Raw genomic sequence first — 24,086 nt, 5'->3', positions numbered from 1 at the left:
GGAATGTGTAGAAACATTCAGAAATAAATTTTAGCTTGTCTCCAGGGTTGCAAAAAAATAAACATATTATCTCTGCTTGTCTGTGCAAACTATTAAAATAGAGCAGAAAAAGACAAGCAAAAGCTGTAATCTGGATGAAATCCTTGCAGCTAGGCAACAATGATTTCTTGTCACACCTTCATCTTACCTGGGACAGGTGTGAAGAGGTATGAACGGGACACACAGTGAGACTATCTGAGGAAAATAGACATCCTCAGCTTTAGCTCCCTCCTTGCTTACACCAATGAATAGAAAGGAGAGTCAATGGAAGGAAATATGAGACTAGGATCAGACTAATTGGTTAAACAGGAAAGCCGGGATTGATCCCAGGTTTTCAATTTTTCACTGCAATTCAGCCACCAATTGGGCATGTAATTCTGATATCAAAGAGTAATGTTTTGTCCAAAAGACAATATAGTGTAGGTAACAGACAGAATTAATTTTCTTTTTGATGCACATACAAGCACTTTACAAAAGAGAGACTGAACTCCTCTGTTGTCTTGCAGCATCATGTCAGGGACAGCTTTTAGCACTTTCTTTATGGTTGGCCCGACTTACTTTTATTTAATCTGAGGCCTGCAGCTGCACGTCGTGCTGCTTGCTACTGTGAACTGACTAGGACTGTGCAGTCAGTATGCTGAGACGGGCAAAAAGTGGGGACACTGATCTACATTGCCGTCACAATTCAACCCCAAGGAGGGACGTGCTAATAATCTATTTGCAAGGAGTCATTGGTAGAGGCTTAGCGCTACTATGATTGGTGGATCTGTTATGCTAAAGCAGGGATGCGGACAACTGCTGGCACGGCATGCCTCATGATAAGGAGGACGTCATCGATTTTTAAAACATTTAATCCAGCCCATTCAGTGACCCGCCAGTGGTGCTTTTCCCACACAAATCAGAAAAATGTTGTCCATTTGTGCGGGAAGTCGTGCAGTCTGGCAACACTGATCTCAGGCATGGATTAACTGTGTGATATAGGCTCTTCACCAGGAGACCGTATGAAGTCAGCCGATATCGTGTGACACACAGTGCCACCGTGTGAGTTGGCAGGTACGCTGTTAGTGTTGGATGCAGGAGATGAGAGAGACTGAGTATGGGATGAAGGAGATGAGATACTGATAGTGTGGGGCGCAGGAGACAAGAGAGACTGAGTATGAGAAACAGGAGATGAGATACTGTCAGTGTGGGATGAATGAGAGGAGAGAGACTGAGGGACTGGTTTAGGTTTTGGTCAGACAGGTTACTCCATTAAAACGGTGACAGACATCCCATCCGCTGAATTATAAATCCCATAGGAAATAACGGGATTTATATTTCGGCGGACGGGACATCCATCACCATTTTGACAGAGTAACCCGTACGCCAAAACCTAGAGGTTCCGAGTATGGGATGCAGGAGATCTGATACGGTCACTGGGGGATGCAGGAGGTGAGAGAGACCGAGCATGGGAAGAAGGAAATGAGATACTGTCAGTGTTGGACACAGGAGACGAGAGAGGCTGAGTATGGAATGGAAGAGGTGAGATACTGTCAGTATGGGATGCAGGAGATGAGATAATGTCAGTGTGGGACGCAGGAGGCGAGAGAGAGTGAGTATAGTATGCAGTATAGTATGCAGGAGGTAACATGCTGTCAGTGTGGGACGCAGGAGATGGGAAAGAATGAATTTAGGAAGCAGAAGAGGAGATGCTCTCACTGGGGGATGCAGGAGGTGAGAGATGCTGAGGCTGGGATGTAGGCGATGAGACACTGCCAGTCTTGGATGCAGGAGAAGAGAGATACTACCAGTCTTGGATGCAGGAGATGAGAGATACTACCAGTCTTGCATGTAGGAGATGAGTCACTGCCCATCTTGGATGCAGGAGATGAGAGACACTACCAATCTTGGATGCAGGAGATGAGAGACACTACCAATCTTGGATGCAGGAGATGAGAGACACTACCAATCTTGGATGCAGGAGATGAGACACTGCCAGTCTTGGATGCAGGAGATGAGAGATACTACCAGTCTTGGATGCAGGAGATGAGACACTGACAGTCTTGGATGCAGGAGATGAGACATTGCCAGTCTTGGGTGCAGGTGATGAGAGACACTGACAGTCTTGGATGAAGGAGATGAGACACTGCCAGTCTTGGATGCAGGAGATGAGAGATACTACCAGTCTTGCATATAGGAGATGAGACACTGCCAGTCTTGGATGCAGGAGATGAGAAATAATACCAGTCTTGGATGTAGGAGATGAGAGATACTAGCAATCTTGTATGTAGGAGATGAGACACTGCTAGTCTTGGATGGAGGAGATGAGAGATACTACCAGTCTTGGATGTAGGAGATGAGACACTGCCAGTCTTGGATGCAGGAGAAGAGAGATACTACCAGTCTTGGATGCAGGAGATGAGAGATACTACCAGTCTTGCATGTAGGAGATGAGTCACTGCCCATCTTGGATGCAGGAGATGAGAGATACTACCAGTCTTGGATGCAGGACATGAGAGAAAATGCAAGTCTTAGATGTAGGAGATGCACCTATGATGCTGCTAAATACAACCTGAGGAACACCGACATTGAATGCAGGCAACATCGAGGGGGTGGAAATGTAGGCTGCGAGGGTGGGAGGCAGCTTACTGCAAACAAGACATCCATTACTGTGTCCTTGTGAGGAATCATAGGACTCAAATAATAGAAACAAATCTCTCTAACTGATAGGCAAACCTCAATGGTAAATGATGGTGACAGCTCCCCATCGGCTTGTCTGCCCTCAACTGGAGAGTGCTGGGTGCCACTCCCAAGGCAATCATTGCAGACCTGCGAGCACAGCTATGGAGTAAGACTGGGTCAGTTCTTGGTGTATGCCAGACTGACCAATCCTATTCACAATACGTGGGAGTCTACTGGGAAGAGGCAGTGCAGGGAATACGGAGAACCGGGGAGGGGGGTTGCTGAAATACATGTTACTGGTCTAAATCCAAGCCAGAGGAAAAGAACCTCCTGCTTTAGTTTGTGGGCTTGAGCCTCTCGCTCACTGAAGGTTGCTTAAAGATTCACTGGATGCAGCTCCTTGGTCTGTGTTTGTCCTTTAGGAGGTGAGAATTAAAGGGATGGCTGGCGTTAGGACTGATAGTAAAGTAATGGATGACTTCAGCTGGTGGAGAGAGAGGACTGATAGTAAAGTAATGGATGACTTCAGCTGGTGGAGAGAGAGGACTGATAGTAAAGTACTGGATGACTTCAGCTGGTGGAGAGAGTGAGGACTGATAGTAAAGTAATGGATGACTTCAGCTGGTGGAGAGAGAGGACTGATAGCAAAGTAATGGATGACTTCAGCTGGTGGAGAGAGAGGACTGATATTATAGAATGGGTGACTTCAGCTGGTGGAGAGAAAGGATTGATAAAGTAATGGATAACTTCAGCTGGTAGAGAGAGAGGACTGATAGTAAAGTAATGGATGACTTCAGCTGGTGGAGAGAGAGGACTGATAGAAAAGTAATGGATGACTTCCACTGGTGGAGAGAGAGGACTGATGGTAAAGTATGGAGAGAAAGGACTTATAAAGTAATGGATGGCTTCAGCTGGTGGAGAGAGAGGATGGATAGTAAAGTAATGGATGGCTTCAGCTGGTGGCGAGAGAGGACTGATAGTAAAGTAATGGATGACTTCAGCTGGTGGAGAGAGAGGACTGATAGTAAAGTAATGGATGACTTCCACTGGTGGAGAGAGAGGACTGATAGTAAAGTAATGGATGACTTCAGCTGGTGGAGAGAGAGGACTGATAGTAAAGAATGGATGTCTTCCGCTGGTGGAGAGAAAGGACTGATAAAGTAATGGATGACTTCAGCTGGTGGAGAGAGAGGACTGATAGTAAAGTAATGGATGACTTCAGCTGGTGGAGACAGAGGACTGATAGTAAAGTAATGGATGACTTCAGCTGGTGGAGAGAGATGCCCTCGGGGGTGAATGGTGAACAGGATCAGGAAGTAATAAAACATGGAGAACCTCAATACATTAAATAAATAAAGTGGAAAACTCCGAACTACTCTGTATCACCCACTGTGACAGGACAGGCCGGAAAAAGAGCAGAGACTTAGAAGGTAATGGGAGGAAGACATAGGTGAACACGTGGTGGTTACGGAGTGAGGCAAGATCCTAGAATACACTAAGCTTGTGTCAATAAATACACGCTTACAACTAAATCTCCATTTTAAATTCTTACATAGACTATACTTCATCACTACCCTATTGACATAGGAGCATCCTAACAGCCCACACAGCTTCCCAGGTGTCCAGTAGCTTCAGCAGACAACTTTTCCATGATCTGCAGCCAGAGTAGTACAAGCTTCTTGGAAAGAGTATTCAACATTTGGTGCAGGCGACTGGTGGAGAAAGGGGGTGCCCATAATGAGTAGATGTGTGTTAGGATTGCGTCAGAAGAAAAAGGAAAACGGAAGACAAAATTGCTTTGTGTACAAACCACTGGCCCATCTTTTGATGGGTGGTGTACAGACAGGACTGGATAGAACCTGACCAAAGAAATGCACATGAAACACCTTCGAGCAGACACAGGGGTAGTGGAGGACTTTGAAGAAAAATGTAGGAGAGATTGACATTGAGTGATGTGCTCACGGAATTTGCAGAAAATGCAGTAAGATTAGGGCCATTGATGGCATTGTCTAATGCATTCATGGACCCATTGTCTCCTCTAATTCTCTATTATCTGCCTTTGACGTGTGAGTTTTATGCAGAAGTCACCAGAAGCAATTGCAAGCAACTACAATGGGACAACTACTTTGCAGTTCAATTTTGAGAACAGACTTGATTCTCTTTCGGTCTCACATAAATCATTTCTTGGCAAGCCAATATAAATTCAGGAAAAACTGAAAAAATAGGGAGTCTACTTGAAAAAGAAAAAGGCTGTGCAATTACATATTTATTACATATTTTGGCAAAATGCCAGTCTCTCCAAGCTCATTGATTTGAAAAGATTCATTTTCTTCCCTCCAATGATAAAACTATCACCTAGACAAGGCCTTACTTTGAGCAGAACTACAAAGCTGGGATACCAGCCATTTACTGCTAGGTACCATTTGCCAAGTATAAGAATGAATTCTGGTCCATATTGAAATCAGGGGGTGCATGTGGACTGTAACTTAGGAGCTATACAAATAGTGGTTTAAAGCAGGGCTGAATTCCCACACCCCTGCTCTTTAATCGCTTTTGTGTCTGACCTGATGAAAGACTTGATAATTGTGTCTCGCTCCTCTGAAGATACAGGGCGAACTGATCCTGAGATTTGACTCCATGAACCTGCTGAGCAGGATGTTGTGATGTGGCTCGTGGCTGCTTACATGCTTAGCCTCGAGCCAAACTTGTGGAACGTGGTGCGGCGTTCGCTTTCCCGACAGTTGGCTTGCTGATCGGGAAAGAGAGAGCGTCGCGTTGGAAGAGCTCTTGAATAAACTACGTTATTCTTTTGAAGCTTGTGCTGGCGTGTTTACCTTCACAACATTTTTATGGCGACGAAGGTCAGCAAGCGACTCACCTCTTCCAACGCAGATGCATGGGACCCACAGTAAGAGCAGTCTGTAGAGACGTTTAAGGACATCATCGGCAAGGTGCTCGTTAAAACTTCATTGCTGGTCACAACCGGATCGCTAGACTTTTGTTTGGTGTACATTGTCGGATGAGCCGCGTTTCATTTACGGACATCTGCGCAGTTGTCTCTGAGTCCGGTTTCCTAGCAACGCCTTGGTGTGATCGTTGCTGGATCAACGTCAAGTGTACGTGATTCACGTTTCTGGCGGCCATCTTGGGATGTTGGGATAATTCTCATTAAGTCTAATGGCACATGAGTAACATTTGGTGAACGTCTACTCTAGCTATTTACAAGCGCTAGAAAACGTTGATCGGAAATCGTGTCCAGTGCACGTCTGCTGTGTGGATGGCTAATGTATCAACAGGATTTTAATGAAGGTGCCTATCACGGTGATGGGCACACCTGGATCTTTCTTTTGTCGCCGTTAATGACATTATTCTGTTTCTTCTTCATTTTGATGGTGATGGGTGTATCTGCTTTTTAGTAACATTGTTTACTATTGGAATTTTGTGTATTTATCACCATATTGGACACTTAGTACATTTGATTCATTTCTTGTGTTTGTGTTTGCGTCAAGACTATGGAGATCACAACCTCTGCAATACAATCGCCACCTCTGTTCTTAACTCAACCTGGGAATCCACCAATACCGTGGGAAGAGTGGATTGATATTTTTGACAATTACCTAGAAGCTTTAGATGGCTTGGGGTTCTCTTCCAACAGGAAGAAAGCTATTTTACTTAGTTCCTTGGGTAATGAAGGACAACGTGTTTTCAAATACCTTCCAAAGGCAGTTGATCAGGATGGGCAGACCATAGATGATGTTTTTTTGGAAGCTAGACGGAGATTGGAAGTAAGGTTTGCTAAAGTGGAAAATGTGGTCATGCAAAGGTATAAATTTTACACGCAACCTCAGAGAGAGGGCGAGTCTATTGATGAATTTGTTGCTCATTTAAGAGATCTTTCTGTTAAATGTAGGTTTGGAGCGATGACTGAGGAATTAATTAGAGACCAACTCATAGTACAGTGTAAGAGCAAGAAGATGCAAGAAAGGTTGTGGGAGGCGAAAGATCCGAAATTGAAAGATGCCGTAGAAATCGCAAAAGTTGTAGAAGACTGAGAGCTGTGTATGAAGCAGATGGACAGGAGAGGGGTGAAGGAAATTGAGGAGATATCATTGGTTGAGGGTGATGTTGCGGTTCTGAATAAATCGTTGCGTGACAAAGTTGTCAACACTGCCTTCAATTCTAGCAAGATTAATAGCAGGGTATGTGGCAAGTGTGGTAGTAAATTTCACACTTCAGAATTCAAAAATTGTTTTGCACTAGGGAAAGAGTGTCGGAGGTGTGGACGCAAAGGGCACTTTGTAAGAATGTGTAGAGAGAGGGAACATGGTAAAGGGAAAGTGGCCACTGTCGCAGATGCTGGTGGTAGTACATCCATGAATGACAAGCTAGAGAGGGTGCTTTGTGTGTCTGAGTTTGATAATGCTGCAGTACGAGTGAAGAGGATGCAGAGGCCTAAAGCTGAATTTATTGTAAAGAATGTGCCTGTAAATTTGATGATAGATTCTGGTTCACTTTATACCATTGTTCCTAAGGATTTGTTCCTTCAGAAGTGGCCGTCAACCAGATTGTTGCCGAAAGACATTAATCCTGGGGGCTATCAGGGTGAACAAATATATATAATTGGATACATGTTTAGAGAAATAAGATTTAAGGGAAGGAATATGGTAGGCAAAGTCTATGTGGCAGAATCTGGACCACCAAATTTTGGGTTGGCAACATCAATATGATCTGTGCATTGTCATCAATCCATGTGCTCCTAGCCAGGTTACTGTTATTGATGATGTTTCAGTAGGTGATATCCTGGAAGGTACCAGGGAGGTGTTTAGAGATGAAATGGGGGAGTTAAGAAATTATATGCATGAAATTAAATTGAAACTGGGTGTTGTCCTGGTTCAGCACAAAGTCAGAAAAGTACCAGTGTCAGTAAGGGGTGGAGTTAAGGAACTTTTAAATGAAATGCTTGACAGTGGTGTCATCGAACCTGTGGAGGCTCAGAATGGTTGTCACCTGTTGTCATTTTAAAAAAAAGGATGGAAATTTGAGACTCTGTGTGGACCTGAGAGGTTTGAACCAAAACATCATAACTGACAATTTTCCTTTGCCTAACATCAATGAGTTGATCTTACTGATGAAAGATGCCAAATACTTTTCTAAGTTAGACCTCAAGCACGCTTATCATCAAATAAGACTTCATCCGTCGTCCAAGGCTTTTACTGCTTTTATCACTATGGAGGGCATGTACCAGTTTACCCGGATGCCTTTTGGATTGGCATCTGCTGCCAGTGTATTTCAGAGGATGATGAGTCATATTTTTAAAGGTTTGGAAAATGTATTCTTTTTTCAAGATGACATTCTTGTTTTTGGCAATATTATTGAAAATCATAATATCACATTGAAGACGGTGTTGGACAGACTTTTGGAGTCTGGGTTGACATTACATCAAGAAAAGTGTCATTTTTTGATGAAGGAGGTGGAGTATCTTGGACATTCGATATCGCAGGAGGGTGTTAAACCAAAAAAAGACTTACTTAATGCCATCAGGTCGGCGCCAGATCCCAAGGACAAAGATCAATTACGGTCATTTTTGGGGCTTGTTGAATATTACTCCAAGTTTGTCAAAGACTTTGCCAGCAAAACTGAATGTTTAAAAGTGCTCTTACGTAAGGGAGCAAGTTTTGAGTGGGGAATGGCACAGAGTCAATGTTTCCAATTGATCAAAGATGAGGTGTGTGGTGCAGGTGTCTTGGTATCTTTTGACACAAGAAAAAAAAACATTATTACTGTAGACGTAAGCGCACTGGGCATTGGTGCGGTCTTGTCACAGTGGCACGGATCTGTTGAGAAAACGGTTTCCTTTGCTTCTCGCACGTTAACAGCTGCAGAGAGATGTTTTGCAGTTATTGAACGTGAGACTTTAGCTGCAGCATGGGGTGTGGAATACTTTCGCACATATGTATGGGGTAGTAACATCACGTTGCGTACTGATCATAAGCCTTTGCTTAAAATGTTGTCACCTGGTGGGACTGGTAAGGGGTCAGCGAGACTGGCAAGATTAGCTTCACGTCTACAAGAATATGATTACAATGTTGAGTTCATTCCTGGGTGGAAGAATGTACAGGCTGATTGTCTTTCTCGTTTGGCTCTTGATTGGCAAATGGTGGATAAAGTGAATGTACTAGAGAGTGAGTGGGAGGGTGTGGTAGCATTGGTGTGTGAAGTTACGCAATGGAGTAAAGGAGTTGTGAATGAAACAGAATGGGATATGGCAATGAAGGATGATGTGATTTTAGAGAGGGTCATTGAATTGGTAAGAAAGGGCGGCAGAAGAGACAGCACTCTTCCTGTGTTGGTACGGCCGTTCAACAAGGTGTTAGATGAACACTCAGAGGTTGATGGGAGGATAATATTGCATGGAGAGAAGATTGTCGCACCAGGAGGTGTACGGATTTTTTTTTTGATATTGCACATGAGGGTCACCTGGGACAAACAATTACCAAAAGGAGATTGAGAATGGAGTTTTGGTGGCCTGGGATGGATGATGATGTTGTGAGATGGGTTGAGAGGTGTTCGGTATGTCTAAGAAGTGAGAAAAGGTTAAAAGTGGGAAGATAGTCTGATGGAGGTAATATAGCTGACCCAGGTAGGCCGTGGCATAGTGTGTGCATGGATTTTATTGGACCTTTGGCCGGTGCAGGCAGAGGTAAGAGTTTTGCACTGGTTATGGTGGATGTACATTCCAAATGGCTCATTGTCAAGTTTATGTCAGAAGTTACGACTGCTGCGACCATAAGTGTTTTGGGCGAGATTTTTACCGAGGAGGGGTTTCCTGTAGTGTTGATGACTGTTAATGGTACGCAGTTGACATCTTATGAGATGAAAGTGTTTCTGGACGCATGTGGTGTGAAGCATATACGTACAGTGTTGTACAATACTCGTGCTAATGGAATTGTTGAACGGGCTAACCGTATGATTAAAGATGGGCTACAATTGGTTGTTGTTAACAGCTTGGATGCGGAATTGGTGATTTCGGATATGGAATGGGTGCATCGGTTCACGGCGAATCTTGTTTCTGGGAGGGTACCATTTGAGATCATGAGAGGCAGGAAACCGGTGGGTAAACTCAAAACTTAATGGATGGAGAAATTGGTCAAAGGATGTAGTGAGTATGAGGGCGAGCATGTAAGTGAGATAGTGTGTAATGAAGCGAAGATTAAGCCGGGTGATTGGGTGAAAATCAAGTCGGGAAGAATAAAAAAAGGGGGTTGCAAGTTTTTAGGTCCTTTCAAAGTTCGAAACGTTTACAGGTGGCATGTGTTGCTTGATAATGGTCAGCACTGGAGTTTCAGACGGGTCGCTAAATTTGCTTTTGATTGGTCTGGGAACAACGAGTTAAGCAGTAATGATTGTAGTGGTTATATGCTGATGAGGGATGAAGATGTTGTAGGACCTTGTAGATATCAGGAGGGTGAACGTGTTCAGGATGAGGGTGGTGTTGCTATGAATGCTATGGGTACATCCTCTAGTGATATGAAGGAAAGGATTCCTAGCGTTAGAAGGCCACCCACATTTTTGAATGATTATGTAACTTAGTGCCTTAATTTCTTTATGTGTTTTGTTAGTATAATTAACCTTGATTTTCTGGTTGTAATGTTTTTTGTAGTGTTATTTTGTTGGTTCTCTTATGTATTGTTTATATTAGGTGTTTTATTTGTATTGGGTTTTCTACTCTCCTTAATGTTGTTAACGGAGAGGGATATGTTGTGATGTGGCTCGTGGCTGCTTACATGCTTAGCCTCGAGCCAAACTTGTAGAACGTGATGCTTTCCCGACAGTTGGCTTGCTGATCGGGAAAGAGAGAGTGTCGCGTTGGAAGAGCTCTTGAATAAACTACGTTATTCCTTTGAAGCTTGTGCTGGCTTGTTTACCTTCACAAAACAGGACGAGTGTAGTTTGCAGCTGTCAGCACTGGATTCTTACTACGATGAGACAGGATGATTCCTAATACAGAGAAAGCAAATGTTGTAATGTTTGGGAAGGGAAATCAAGAAACTAGAAAAGAGGTTCCTGAATGGAAACCTAGTAGTAAGGGAAACACCTACAAATACCCTAAGGGTATGTTTGATGAAAGGGGTGGATAGCAATCACATTTGGTGGACCTTAAACCTAAAGGCATCCTCTCTCGATGGGGTGATGATTCAACTGCTCCTGTCTGGAAAGACTTTCATTTATCATCATGCTGAAAGTAGCTAAATCTGTGCTCCTCAAATTTTTGAGAACCAGGGCCCAACTTTCATGACTCACCTACCTTTAATAGACATGAAGCAAGCAATGTTTTTAATGTAACTAAAGCATTGTATAGTAGGGCAGTCATGCACAGACAGCAAATGTTCCATGAAAATGGCCACTAAATGTGCACAGTCACATAGTTTCAAAAATAAAACTATATAAATGTGTGTGTGTGTGTGTGTGTGTGTCTGTAAAAATCGGGTTTCAGTAAATATTTATCACTGTGCACCACCAAGAAAAGTGTCTTGATTTGTTTTGTTCCTATTAAAATCTTTGTTTCCATCATTCTTCAGAATTACAAAAACAAATGTGCTTTATCTTTGCGTTCCTAACTGCTGAAGGTGTACAGTTCCTTAACCAGTATATACAACTTGTTGTGTTACAAAAAATGACATCCTACAGCCTTTCCTTTCATACTCCCTCTATCCCTGCAAAACTGTCTAATTTACCCTCATTTTTCTTCCTTGGGCTGCAAAGTGACATGAGTTTGGAAACACCAATCCCTGTGTTAAACAAATAGGCAGACATCTCTCAGAAAACATAGACCTCAGTCTTTGAAGTGCAGCAAATGAGGTGAGATAATCAAAGAATTTAAAGGCATCTTTGAGCTTTCACGGCCCACCAAAAACCACCTCACAATCCACCAGTGGGTACGACCCACAGTTTTGGGAACACTAATGTAAAGGCAAACAAATTAGGCAAAAAGTATTAGCCATGAGTAATGCAATTCTTGAAGAGATCATCAAGGTAGCAAAAAGCACTGAGATTTCAGAAGTCTCCTTAAAGGAGATTGATGATAAACCAATTGAAATGATGAAAGTAGCTGCAATCGACAAACCTGTGCAGAAGGGGCAAGATCAAGCAAGAACTTTAACTCGGGGTTCAATAATACAAATTTGTGCTTTCGGTGTGGTAACGCTCCACATACAAAAGGGGGAAAGAGTCCAGCAATCAATGTTTCTTCTAACTATTGTATAAAAAAGGGCATTTTGCTAAAGTGCTGTAAAAAAAAGGGCACAAAAGAAATCAACAGTTTGTGTTGTGGAATCCCAGAACGAATCAGAGCCTGAAATTGTTTCTGTGGTTGATGATGCTTAACAAGGCAATTATCATAAGGATTCTGTTGACCCTATCGTAGAAATAAAAGAGGGGACAATGTTCTTAAATTACTAGTTGATTCTGGTTCTAGAATCACCATGACCACACAATCTTTATTCAATGAAACATGGAGTGAGAGACCTTTGATGCCACCTGATCGTTCTCCTGTCTCATATGAAGGTCGTAGAATTGAACTTCTGGGTTACACTGAGGATGATTTAGAATTGAAAGGTAGAAGGATCAGAGGTCAAATATATGTTGCTGTCAAAGGACTTTACATTCTGGGGTGGTTTCACCAGGGTTTATGTGGCATGGTATTGAAACCTGGAGTGAAAGAACAGGTTCTAGTAGCGGATTGTGAGGGGGAAAGTCAAAAATGGAAGGTCAGGTTTCCTTCTGTGTTCATGAATCATTTAGGCAAAATGTGTGGGTTCAAACACAGCATTAAAATCAAAGAAGGGGCTGTTCCCACCAAACACAAACTCAGCAGTGTTCCTTTCAATATTAGGGAAGACACAAAAAAGGAACTTATGAAGTTGTGCAACCATGGCATTATTAAGCCCACTGAGTCCTCATTATGGTTGTCACCCTTGGTTGTAGCTCGCAAAAGGGATGGACAATTAAGGGTATGTGTTGATCTTAGGTCCTTGAACAAGAAATTTGGGGAGACTCACACCCACTACCAAAGATCAGTGATCTTTTTGCATGACTAAGGGGTGCCAACATTTTTTCTAAACTTGATCTAGCCAGTGCTTATCATCAGGTCGAACTTCATCCTGATTCACGTCATTTCACTGCATTAATTTTTCATATAAGAACTTTTCAATATCGACGAATTCCTTTCGGCTTGGCCTCCGCGGCTTCAGTCTTTCAAAGAGTCATGTATAATTTGCTTAAAGAGATTGAGGGTGTACTTGTGTTTCAGACTGATGTTCTGCTCTTTGCTGACAATGAAGCAATTCTCCAAAAAGTATTAAACGTTTTTCAAAAACAAGGAGTGATACTGAAGACCGAAAAGTGTTAAGTTTGGGTGCACAGAAGTTGAGTACTTGGGACAAGTGATTTCAGTGGAAGGAATCAAACCGAGACAGGGTTTAGTTGATGCAATTACCATGGCTCCTTCTACTACAAACAAGACAGGGGTTAAATCTTTACTTGGTTTATGTGGGTTATACTCCAGACACATTCCAGACTTTGCTACCAAGGTGCGCCCTATTAGCAATTTGTTAAAGAAAGGAGTGAAGTTTGTGTGGGGAAACTAGTGTATGAAATCATCTGAAGAAATTAAAGTGATGCTAGGTCAGAGTGGAGCTTTCAAACCTTTTGACTCCAAACAGTCATGCTGTATTACTGTTGATGCCAGTCAAGTAGGTCTAGGAGCTAAGTTAACACAAGAGTTTGATGACTCTGAAATTTCAGTGGCTTTTGCACCTAGGGTGCTCAGAGAAGCCGAACTTCAATATTCTGTTATAGAAAATGAACTATTTGTGTGTATATGGGCCTTTGAAATGTTTAGATCATATATTTGGAAAAGGCATTTTAAGTTGATATCTGATCATAAACCCTTAGTCAGTATACTGGCCAGTGGAGTGAGTGAGTAAGTGTTGTACCCCCAAAATTCTGAGGTTAGCCTCAAAACGTTTATAATATCTGTTTGATATTTACTATATTACAGGAGGAAAGAATGGGAGAGCTATTTGTCAAGTTTTCAGTAAAAGAAAGAAAATGAGGAAGTAGAATTGTCTGATCTGGTGGAGGAAGACTGTGAAGAGTGTATGGTAGCAGCTTTGGATGTACCTGATATGAGGACATGCACAAAGAACGAATTGATGCTTGCTATGACAGATGATGATATTTTGCAACAAGTTTTCGAAATGGTTGGAAATGGGTGGCCCCGTGACAAAATGTTGTCTCCGTTGTTGCAACCTCACTGTAAAGTAAATAGTGAGAATTCTATTGAAGATGGAATGTTATTACATACAGATAAGAATATTCCATACCATTCAATCAGAGTGGATATTATCAAGAAGGCACATGAGGGCTATTTGGGTATGTCCCTTACCAAACGTCGTATTCGTGAAATATTTTGGTGGCCAAGAATGGATGTGGAGGTCGAGGAAGTAATTGGCAGTTGTTGTGTTTGTGGATCAGCTGATAAAGGCTTGAAAGTGGTCACACCTCCTCTTATGCCTGAGTGTCCAGATAGGCCATGGGAAAAGTTAGGGTAGCAGCTTTGGATGTGACCTTACGGGGATGTGGAATTCCTATTGCTCGATGTCTGGGTCATATTGTTTGGGGTCAAGGGCAATAAGTTCTTATGTTATTTTGTCCTTGTGACAAGTAGGTCCAACCTCCTGCAGTACAAACCCTTTGACTGCCAGTTTACAGAGAAGGGACTGTCTACAGTTGCAGTAATATGTGTGTCCATATGTTAATGCTGTTTGGACCTGTATTTATAGTTCATTAATAAAAAGCCTTCATTATTAGGGTGAGTATTGTAAATAAATATTTTAAGGTCACACTGAACTACTGACAGAGGTTCAATAAAAAAAAAAGTGTACACATGTTTGAAAAGTTTAACAATATGAGGCTAAGTATAATACTCCCAGAATGCTCTCTGATTAGATGTAAATGTTTGCAGGAGCTTGTAAGCAATGGTGATGATTTTTTGCTTTCAAAATCAAATATGCAGAAAAAAATGCAAGTACGAAAAAGAAAAAAAAAATTTGCTCCTATGAAATTTTAGGTGTTATTTCTTTGAAGCGTCATTTAGTAAAATGTGCTGATACATGCTAGTATTTCACAAAAATATTCCTCATGGAAAATCAGTGTAACCATTTTCAACAAGATTATGGGCAGCATGAAAATAAACAAGCACTGGCAAAGCCAACCGATCTGACATTTTTTGTGAGTCTTTTGAATTCGTCAATACGTGTATTGTTTTGACATGGCTTTTGTAACACTTTATTGTTGTGGAAGCTGCAAGACCCTCACCATTGTAACAAACACTGGCAAAAAAAAAAAAGGGTTTTGGTCTCAAAAATCACACATTGCCAAAAGTGGCGTAACAAAGGCCCCACAGCCCCCCTGTAATGACCCCCCTCAATACAGCACCTGCCCTGAGTGAGTCTGGAGGGGGGGCTCCATGTTCTTTGCAGGGGGGTCCCCTCTAGTTTTTGTTATGCCACTGATTGCCACAGTAGTTTCTATCACTGAACAAAACTACTTTGTGTACCAACATGCTCCTTGTGGAAGAGCACATTCGATCACTCACAGTAAAGTCAGCAACAGAGAGAGAAATAGAAGTTTAATAAAATCAAAATGTCTTTGTTAACGCCAGACCTAATTAGGGACCCAATTCTTAAAGAAAGTCACAAATGTGTACCCATGGCATATGTCTTTGAATTAGTGGCTTTCATGAATTCATAGGAACTTACTGAAGTAGAGCAGGAAATCGTACTCCTAGAAAATATTTGTGAACTGTATTTTAGCACAAACAAATATTCATGTGTAGATGTGCTCATGTAAAAATCTATGGAAGAACTAATGGTACTCAATTTGTAAGTCATGATTTTGAAAAGTTTGTGGAATCTTGTTGCCTTAACCATGTGAAGAGTTCTCTTTATCATCCACAAACCAGTGGTTTGGTGGAGAGGATGAATCAGGTTGTGGGTGAGTGTATTAAGTGGGCCAAAAATGGACACCATGATATAGAGAAGTTTTTAACAGTATGATTTGGTTTTACAGAACTACACCTCACTCATCTACAAAAGTCTCTCTTTTTGAGTTACTAAGGGGAAGAATGGCAAACGCAAGCTTTAGACCAACGTGGATGGCAAAGTGGTTAAAAAAAATTCTAATGTTACAAGTTTGAAGCAGATGGTAAGAGAAAACATGAGTCAAATTCAACAAAAGAAACAGTATGACACCAAAAAGGGTGTCAAATTAACAACCTTACAAGTTGGAAATGTGGTTCGTATTAGGTCACCAAACCATGTAAAAAAAAAAAAAGGGGAAGAGCAAATTTGAGAGACCTGTTATTTTTTTTTAAGATTCTTGGCAATGCCATCCAAGTTGAAGGAGGTCACTGGTGGAATATTGCTAAAGTTGTAAAGCTAAAAGTTGATGTCAAGCTGGTGATCCAGAAACTGAACAAGTTGGTGTGAAACGACACAGTGAAGAAAATGATGAGGATGAGAGGAATAATAATTACAAAAAGAGGCAGAGTTTAAGAACCATATTTATTCTGAGGAGATATAGAGAATTAATTTATGGTAATATATTTTGCTATATATTTATATACATTTCTGTATTTATTTATTGCTCTATTTTTTTCTGGTCAGTTGATATTATGTTAAGTGAATTTTTAAGTTGTTTTTTTGTATGAAGAAGGGAAGATGTGTAGTACTGTGATGATTACTGTGATGATGTAATACATTCTGGTGCTGGACTGTGAGTAGTAACATTCTTAGTTGATACTGAAAGTGATGGACAGTTACTGTATGAACTGAAGATGCTCTGGGTGTTCGCTGGCTGTGCTGTTCCACAACCATGTAGCTCCTACTAATAAACCAGTACTTATCCTCACCCTGTGGTCAGAGTACTTATTAAAGTACACTGATGTGGAGCAGATGGGGTACTTCATTGGGGTGGTGTGGATTGAGGAGGGTAGACTGGTGTGGGGTAGATTGGAGTGGGGTAGATTGGGTTAGACTGGAGTGGAGAGGGGTAGATTTGGGTGGAGTGAGGTAGATTTGGGTGGAGTGAGGTAGACTGGCTGGATTTGAGTGGAGTGTGGTAGACAGGAGTGGAGTGTGGTAGACTGGATAGACTGGAATGGGATAGATGGTGATAGAATGGAGTGGGGTAGACTGGAATGGAGGGGGGGTAGAATAGAGTGGTGATGGGTTGGATAGATTACAGTGAAGTTTGGAGTAGAGTGGGGTAGATTGGAATAGAGTGGGGTAAATTGGACTGGGGTCGATTGGGGTGTAGTGGAGTAGATTGGAGTGGGGCAGACTGGAGTGCATTAGAGTAGACTGGAGTGGAGTGGGTTACAGTGGTGTACACTGGAAGGGGTGTGGTAGGCTGGATTGGTGTTAACTGGAGTGGATTGAAGTAGCGTAGACTGGGATAGATAGCAGTGTGGGGTGAGGGGAGTGCAGTAGATTGGGGGTAGAGTGGAGTGTGGTGGGGTTGACTGGGTTAGATTGAGTGGAGTGGGGAACACTGGACTGGAGTAGTTTGGCTTGAAATGGGGTAGACAGTGGTAGTTTGTGGGGGAGTGAGGTAGACTGGATTGTAGTGGAGTGAAGTGGGGTTATAGCAGGGTAGACTGGGCTTGAGTAGGGTAGACTGAAGAGGAGTAGATTGAAATTGTGTGAGGTAGGTGGGGAAGGTAGATTATGGTGGGACGGGTAAATTTGGGTGGGGTAGATAAGTGTGGAGTGAGGATGACTGGAGTGTAGTGGGGTAGATTGGGTGGCGTGGAGTGGGGTAGATTGGAATGGGGTAGACTGTAGCAAAGTGGAGTGGGTTGGCTAGAGTGGCGTATATTGAAGTGGAGTGGAGGATTGGAGTGGGGTGGAGTGGGATAAGTAGTGTGGAGTGGAGAGGCAGAGACTGAAATGGTGTGTTGTGTCATGGAGTGAGTGGTGTGGATTGGAGTAACGTGGACTGGTGTGTCGCTGAGTGTCTTAGAGGGGAGTGGAGTGTTATGTCGTAGAGTGGAGTGACATAGAATGGAGTGGTGTGTCACAGGTTGGAATGGCATACAGCAGAGTGGAGAGGCGTAGTGTGGCGTATGCATCTTGTGGTAGCTGTAGGAGGCTGGACTGGCTTGTAGTGAGTACCAAGGGGTACCTGCACCTTGCACCAGGCCCAGTTATCCCTTATTAGTGTATAGGGTGTCTAGCAGCTTAGGCTGATAGATAATGGTAGCTTAGCAGAGCAGCTTAGGCTGAACTAGGAGACGTGTGAAGCTACTACAGTACCACTTAGTGTCATATGCACAATATCATAAGAAAACACAATACACAGTTATACTAAAAATAAAGGTACTTTATTTTTATGACAATATGCCAAAGTATCTTAGAGTGTACCCTCAGTGAGAGGATAGGAAATATACAGAAGATATATATACACAATAGCAAAAATATGCAGTATAGTCTTAGAAAACAGTGCAAACAATGTATAGTTACAATAGGATGCAATGGGGAAACATAGGGATAGGGGCAACACAAACCATATACTCCAAAAGTGGAATGCGAACCACGAATGGACCCCAAACCTATGTGACCTTGTAGAGGGTCGCTGGGACTATTAGAAAATAGTGAGAGTTAGAAAAATAACCCTCCCCAAGACCCTGAAAAGTGAGTGCAAAGTGCACTAAAGTTCCCCTAAGGACAAAGAAGTCGTGTTAGAGGAATAATGCAGGAAAGACACAAACCAGCAATGCAACAACTGTGGATTTCCAATCTAGGGTACCTGTGGAACAAGGGGACCAAGTCCAAAAGTCACAAGCAAGTCGGAGATGGGCAGATGCCCAGGAAATGCCAGCTGCGGGTGCAAAGAAGCTTCGACTGGACAGAAGAAGCTGAGGTTTCTGCAGGAACGAAAAGGGCTAGAGACTTCCCCTTTGGTGGACGGATCCCTCTCGCCTTGGAGAGTCGTGCAGAAGTGTTTTCCCGCCGAAAGGACGCTAACAAGCCTTGCTAGCTGCAAATCGTGCGGTTAGCGTTTTTGGACGCTGCTGGGGCCCAGGAGGGACCAGGAGGTCGCAAATTGGACCTGAAGAGAGAGGGAACGTCGAGCAAGACAAAGAGCCCTCACTGAAGCAGGTAGCACCCGGAGAAGTGCCAGAAACAGGCACTACGAGGATGCGTGAAACGGTGCTCGCCGAAGTTGCACAAAGGAGTCCCACGTCGCCGGAGACCAACTTAGAAAGTCGTGCAATGTAGGTTAGAGTGCCATGGACCCAGGCTTGGCTGTGCACAAAGGATTTCCGCCGGAAGTGCACAGGGGCCGGAGTAGCTGCAAAGTCGCGGTTCCCAGCAATGCAGCCCAGCGAGGTGAGGCAAGGACTTACCTCCACCAAACTTGGGCTGAAGAGTCACTGGACTGTGGGGGTCACTTGGACAGAGTCGCTGGATTCGAGGGACCTCGCTCGTCGTGCTGAGAGGAGACCCAAGGGACCGGTAATGCAGCTTTTTGGTGCCTGCGGTTGCAGGGGGAAGATTCCGTCGACCCACGGGAGATTTCTTCGGAGCTTCTGGTGCAGAGAGGAGGCAGACTACCCCCACAGCATGCACAAGCAGGAAAACAGTCGAGAAGGCGGCAGGATCAGCGTTACAGAGTTGCAGTAGTCGTCTTTGCTACTATGTTGCAGGTTTGCAGGCTTCCAGCGCGGTCAGCAGTCGATTCCTTATCAGAAGGTGAAGAGAGAGATGCAGAGGAACTCGGATGAGCTCTTGCATTCGTTATCTAAAGTTTCCCCAGAGACAGAGACCCTAAATAGCCATAAAAGAGGGATTGGCTACCTAGGAGAGAGGATAGGCTACTAACACCTGAAGGAGCCTATCAGCAGGAGTCTCTGACGTCACCTGGTGGCACTGGCCCCTCAGAGCAGTCCAGTGTGCCAGCAGCACCTCTGTTTCCAAGATGGCAGAGGTCTGGAGCACACTGGAGGAGCTCTGGACACCTCCCAGGGGAGGTGCAGGTCAGGGGAGTGGTCACTCCCCTTTCCTTTGTCCAGTTTCGCGCCAGAGCAGGGGCTAAGGGGTCCCTGAACCGGTGTAGACTGGCTTATGCAGAATTGGGCACATCTGTGCCCAAGAAAGCATTTCCAGAGGCTGGGGGAGGCTACTCCTCCCCTGCCTTCACACCATTTTCCAAAGGGAGAGGGTGTCACACCCTCTCTCAGAGGAAGTTCTTTGTTCTGCCATCCTGGGCCAGGCCTGGCTGGACCCCAGGAGGGCAGATGCCTGTCTGAGGGGTTGGCAGCAGCAGCAGCTGCAGTGAAACCCCAGGAAGGGCAGTTTGGCAGTACCAGGGTCTGTGCTACAGACCACTGGGATCATGGGATTGTGCCAACTATGCCAGGATGGCATAGAGGGGGCAATTCCATGATCATAGACATGTTACATGGCCATATTCGGAGTTACCATTGTGAAGCTACATATAGGTAGTGACCTATATGTAGTGCACGCGTGTAATGGTGTCCCCGCACTCACAAAGTTCAGGGAATTGGCTCTGAACAATGTGGGGGCACCTTGGCTAGTGCCAGGGTGCCCTCACACTAAGTAACTTTGCACCTAACCTTTACCAGGTAAAGGTTAGACATATAGGTGACTTATAAGTTACTTAAGTGCAGTGTAAAATGGCTGTGAAATAACGTGGGCGTTATTTCACTCAGGCTGCAGTGGCAGGCCTATGTAAGAATTGTCAGAGCTCCCTATGGGTGGCAAAAGAAATGCTGCAGCCCATAGGGATCTCCTGGAACCCCAATACCCTGGGTACCTCAGTACCATATACTAGGGAATTATAAGGGTGTTCCAGTAAGCCAATGTAAATTGGTAAAAATGGTCACTAGCCTGTCAGTGACAATTTGGAAAGAAATGAGAGAGCATAACCACTGAGGTTCTGGTTAGCAGAGCCTCAGTGAGACAGTTAGTCACTACACAGGTAACACATTCAGGCACACTTATGAGCACTGGGGCCCTGGGTTACCAGGGTCCCAGTGACACATACAACTAAAACAACATATATACAGTGAAAAATGGGGGTAACATGCCAGGCAAGATGGTACTTTCCTACAGTAGCACACTGCCATTAGAGAAACACATTTCAACTGAAATTACATTGCCACCGAAATACAGTTTTAAAGCACACAAACGATAATGTGTGCAAATGTAATGCCCTACTGTTTTGGTCGTATTCAAATATTTGTTTGCACCACGCTTCAGAATTGCTAAAAAATGTTCTTCATTTGTACCAATTCTGATATATTCCTAAACATCACACAGTTACTTATTTGCTGTGTGTTAGAAAAAAAAGACCACCGTTCTCATTTTATATGAGTACTCAGCAAGATTGTCAAATAAATTCTCTCAATTTGAAGTCAGAGAAAGAAAAATAAACACCAAGCTCCCTGGAAGAAACAGCATGACATTTGACCTCTGTCTTTGAAAGCAGAGCAGATGTGACAGGATAGAAGAAGAGTTAAAAAACCTGTTTACAGAAAGCAAGTTAGTGGAATAATAAAGTAAACAAATTTGGGCAACGAGGTGGGGAGGGGTGCCATACTCAAGCTGGACAGCCTAAAACAAAGCAAACAAACAGAAAGCAAGAAAATGTGAGTTACAGACCACAAAAGCCCATGGTAAGCAATAGACATAATGCATTCCTAGGTCAGTTTTTAAATGTCTCTAAGATGTCTTTAACAAGGCAGACAGCTGTGCTGTCTCGCAGGCTGCAATCTAAAAAGGACTGCACTGAGAACTGCTGTTGTTGTCGGATACACATATTGGAGCCCTGCTGAAAAGTGCTGACTCAGTTCATGAATTGAGCAGCTCTCCTTCAAAGGAGTGCTGGCACTGATTATTGTATTGTGAGTCAAAAATATTTATGTAAATATCAGTATTGTGTTTGAATAGCAGCGTTGTATGTAAATATCTAAATGTACGGAATGCACTGGCTTCTTTATTCAAACATAAGGGCATTCATTAAACAGCTGTTGTTTTTTGCTCAAGGTCGGTTATCGTTTTTTAAGCCTATGGGGCAAAGACTTCTAGCCCCCCCTGAGGGGAATCATTGCATTTGTTATAAGTGGGGGCATGATGGGCCGGTGATGCAGCTATCACCCAGGTAGCCCCTCGTTTTCCTCTTAGATGAAGAGTTATCACTGCTTGTACCCACATGATCACATCACCTGCCCCCCAGCCCTCCCAGTCCTCCCCCCGGGACGGTGAGCTCAGGGTCACTCTTTCCTTTCCCATCACTGTCATGGGTCTAGCAACGGGGGCTCTGCTGTGAGTCCTGTGCTGTTGTCATGTATTGTCATCTGTGATGTTTATAAGTGTTATAGAAACAGTGAGGTGTTGCTCAGCTGCCAGGGAGCAGGCGCGCTGTGACACCCCGGCCAGCCCAGGCTCTCCAGCCAGCCGCGCAGTGCATCCTGGACCTTGTAGTCCCGGTTTCAACCGCAGCACACACAGCGGTGCTGAGGGAAGGCCGGGGGTGGCCGATGTGACACCCACGGGAAGGAGCGCCTGGAGACCCCGGGCTCCCTCGAAGCGCTTCAGCACCAGCGTCACAGCGCTGCCAACCCCGTCGGAGCGCAGGACTCACCTGCTCCAGGTGGGACCTGTCCCTCTCTTCCCGAGCCCGGGTGCACTCCTCCTGGTGGCCGCTCGGGGGGAGCGCCGGCTTCGGGGAGACCCTGGGGCGGGGGACAGACAATGAACCGGGTCCCCTCCCTAGACTAGAGCTGTGCATAGGGAATGAGCCGGCCTCTCCAGGGCGCATGCGCAGAACTCGAGATACCGCTCTTCTGCACGTGCGCACAACTCGAACCTCGCAATACTGAGAAATACGCAGACGCTCCGCGTCACTTATGTGGTTTACTGCGCATGTGCAGACTCTGAGTCACTGACCTCGTAGGACATGTTCAGTCCCTTTAAATCGAAAGTGCTCTGATGTATTTGTAGTTTATTAAACAATCTGCTTACACTGCAGGATGACGAACTATCCCGTTTTCCCGCGTTTTAACACCCACCAGACGAGGAGGAGGGGCGCTGGCAGCTCCAGCCCCTTCCATGTACTTCAGTTGCAGAGCAGGTGTCAGTGGCTGGGAAGGACCAGGGGCAGCAGACTCCAGGGGCAGCTGTAGAAATGCCAATTACAGAATGTGAACACTTCTTAAACACCTTGGAGTAACTGAATGAACCCCATGATGGTGCCCTGTGCCAGGTGTAGCGTCACCCTTGGGTTGCACAAATAAAGACACAGAGGTGGTGCTTGGATGCTAGCACACCAGGAACTGCGTCACCGCAGTTCCCACTTTATTTATACCCGTGCTCTGCGCCCCTCCCTGACACGCATAGCATGCTGTACATCAGAGGAGAGCCCGACTCCGCACACTCTCTACATCCCTCCCATGTTTTACTTCACACGGACAAGGATTACTCTGTAAACTTAAAACAAACAACTGAACATTACCCCACAGACCCCCGAAGGAAGATATTAGAAAGAACAATAGAACTGAATAACATAATCCAGGAAAAACCCATTTTCCCACACACACTAACACTGTTCACTTTTAACCTCCATACACCTTCTTATACCATCGATATCGGGCTTCAACAGTCTTCAGTCAACGGAAGATGGTAACGAAATACAGTTCACGAACAGCCTGCTTTACAGACAAAGGGGGTGATTCTGACCCCGCCAGGGTCGGCGGGAGCACCGCCAACAGGCTGGTGGTGCCCCGCAGGGCATTCTGACCGCGGCGGTTCAGCCGCGGTCAGAAGAGGAAAACCAGCGGTCTCCCGCCGGTTTTCCGCTGCCATGGGAATCCCCCATGGCGGCGCAGCTTGCTGCACCGCCATGGGGGATTCTGACAGCCCATACCGCCATCCTGTTCCTGGCGGTTCTCCCGCCGGGAACAGGATGGCGGTATGGGTTGTCATGGGGCCCCTGGGGGCCCCTGCAGTGCCCATGCCAATGGCATGGGCACTGCAGGGGCCCCCGTAAGAGGGCCCCACTTTGTATTTCAGTGTCTGCATTGCAGACACTGAAATACGCGACGGGTGCCACTGCACCCGTCGCACCTTCCCACTCCGCCGGCTCAATTCTGAGCCGGCGTCCTAGTGGGAAGGGTTTTTGCACTGGGCTGGCGGGCGGCCTTTTGGCGGTCGCCCGCCAGCCCAGTGCAAAAGCCAAAATACCCTCAGCGGTCTTGCGACCGCGGAGCGGTATTTTGGAGGGGGGAAGTCTGGCGGGCG

The 24,086-nt window shown here is 44.6% G+C and overlaps 1 protein-coding gene across 1 annotated transcript in view; it reads right to left on the bottom strand.

The window, feature by feature from the left end:
* Positions 1-22,584, bottom strand: part of LOC138303539 (gastrula zinc finger protein XlCGF57.1-like) — a 90,247-nt gene extending 67,663 nt beyond the window's left edge. The window contains exon 1 of the mRNA XM_069242768.1: positions 22,432-22,584. The gene's annotated coding sequence lies outside the window, so the exon portion shown is untranslated. The remainder of the gene's footprint in view (positions 1-22,431) is intronic.
* Between the last annotated feature and the right edge of the window lie 1,502 nt (positions 22,585-24,086).

Source organism: Pleurodeles waltl, chromosome 7 (assembly GCF_031143425.1).
Source record: "Pleurodeles waltl isolate 20211129_DDA chromosome 7, aPleWal1.hap1.20221129, whole genome shotgun sequence".
In the NCBI taxonomy this organism is placed as follows: Eukaryota; Metazoa; Chordata; class Amphibia; order Caudata; family Salamandridae; genus Pleurodeles; species Pleurodeles waltl.
The sequence above is the reverse complement of the archived record's forward strand: the minus strand, read 5'-3'. Positions and strand labels throughout refer to the sequence as shown.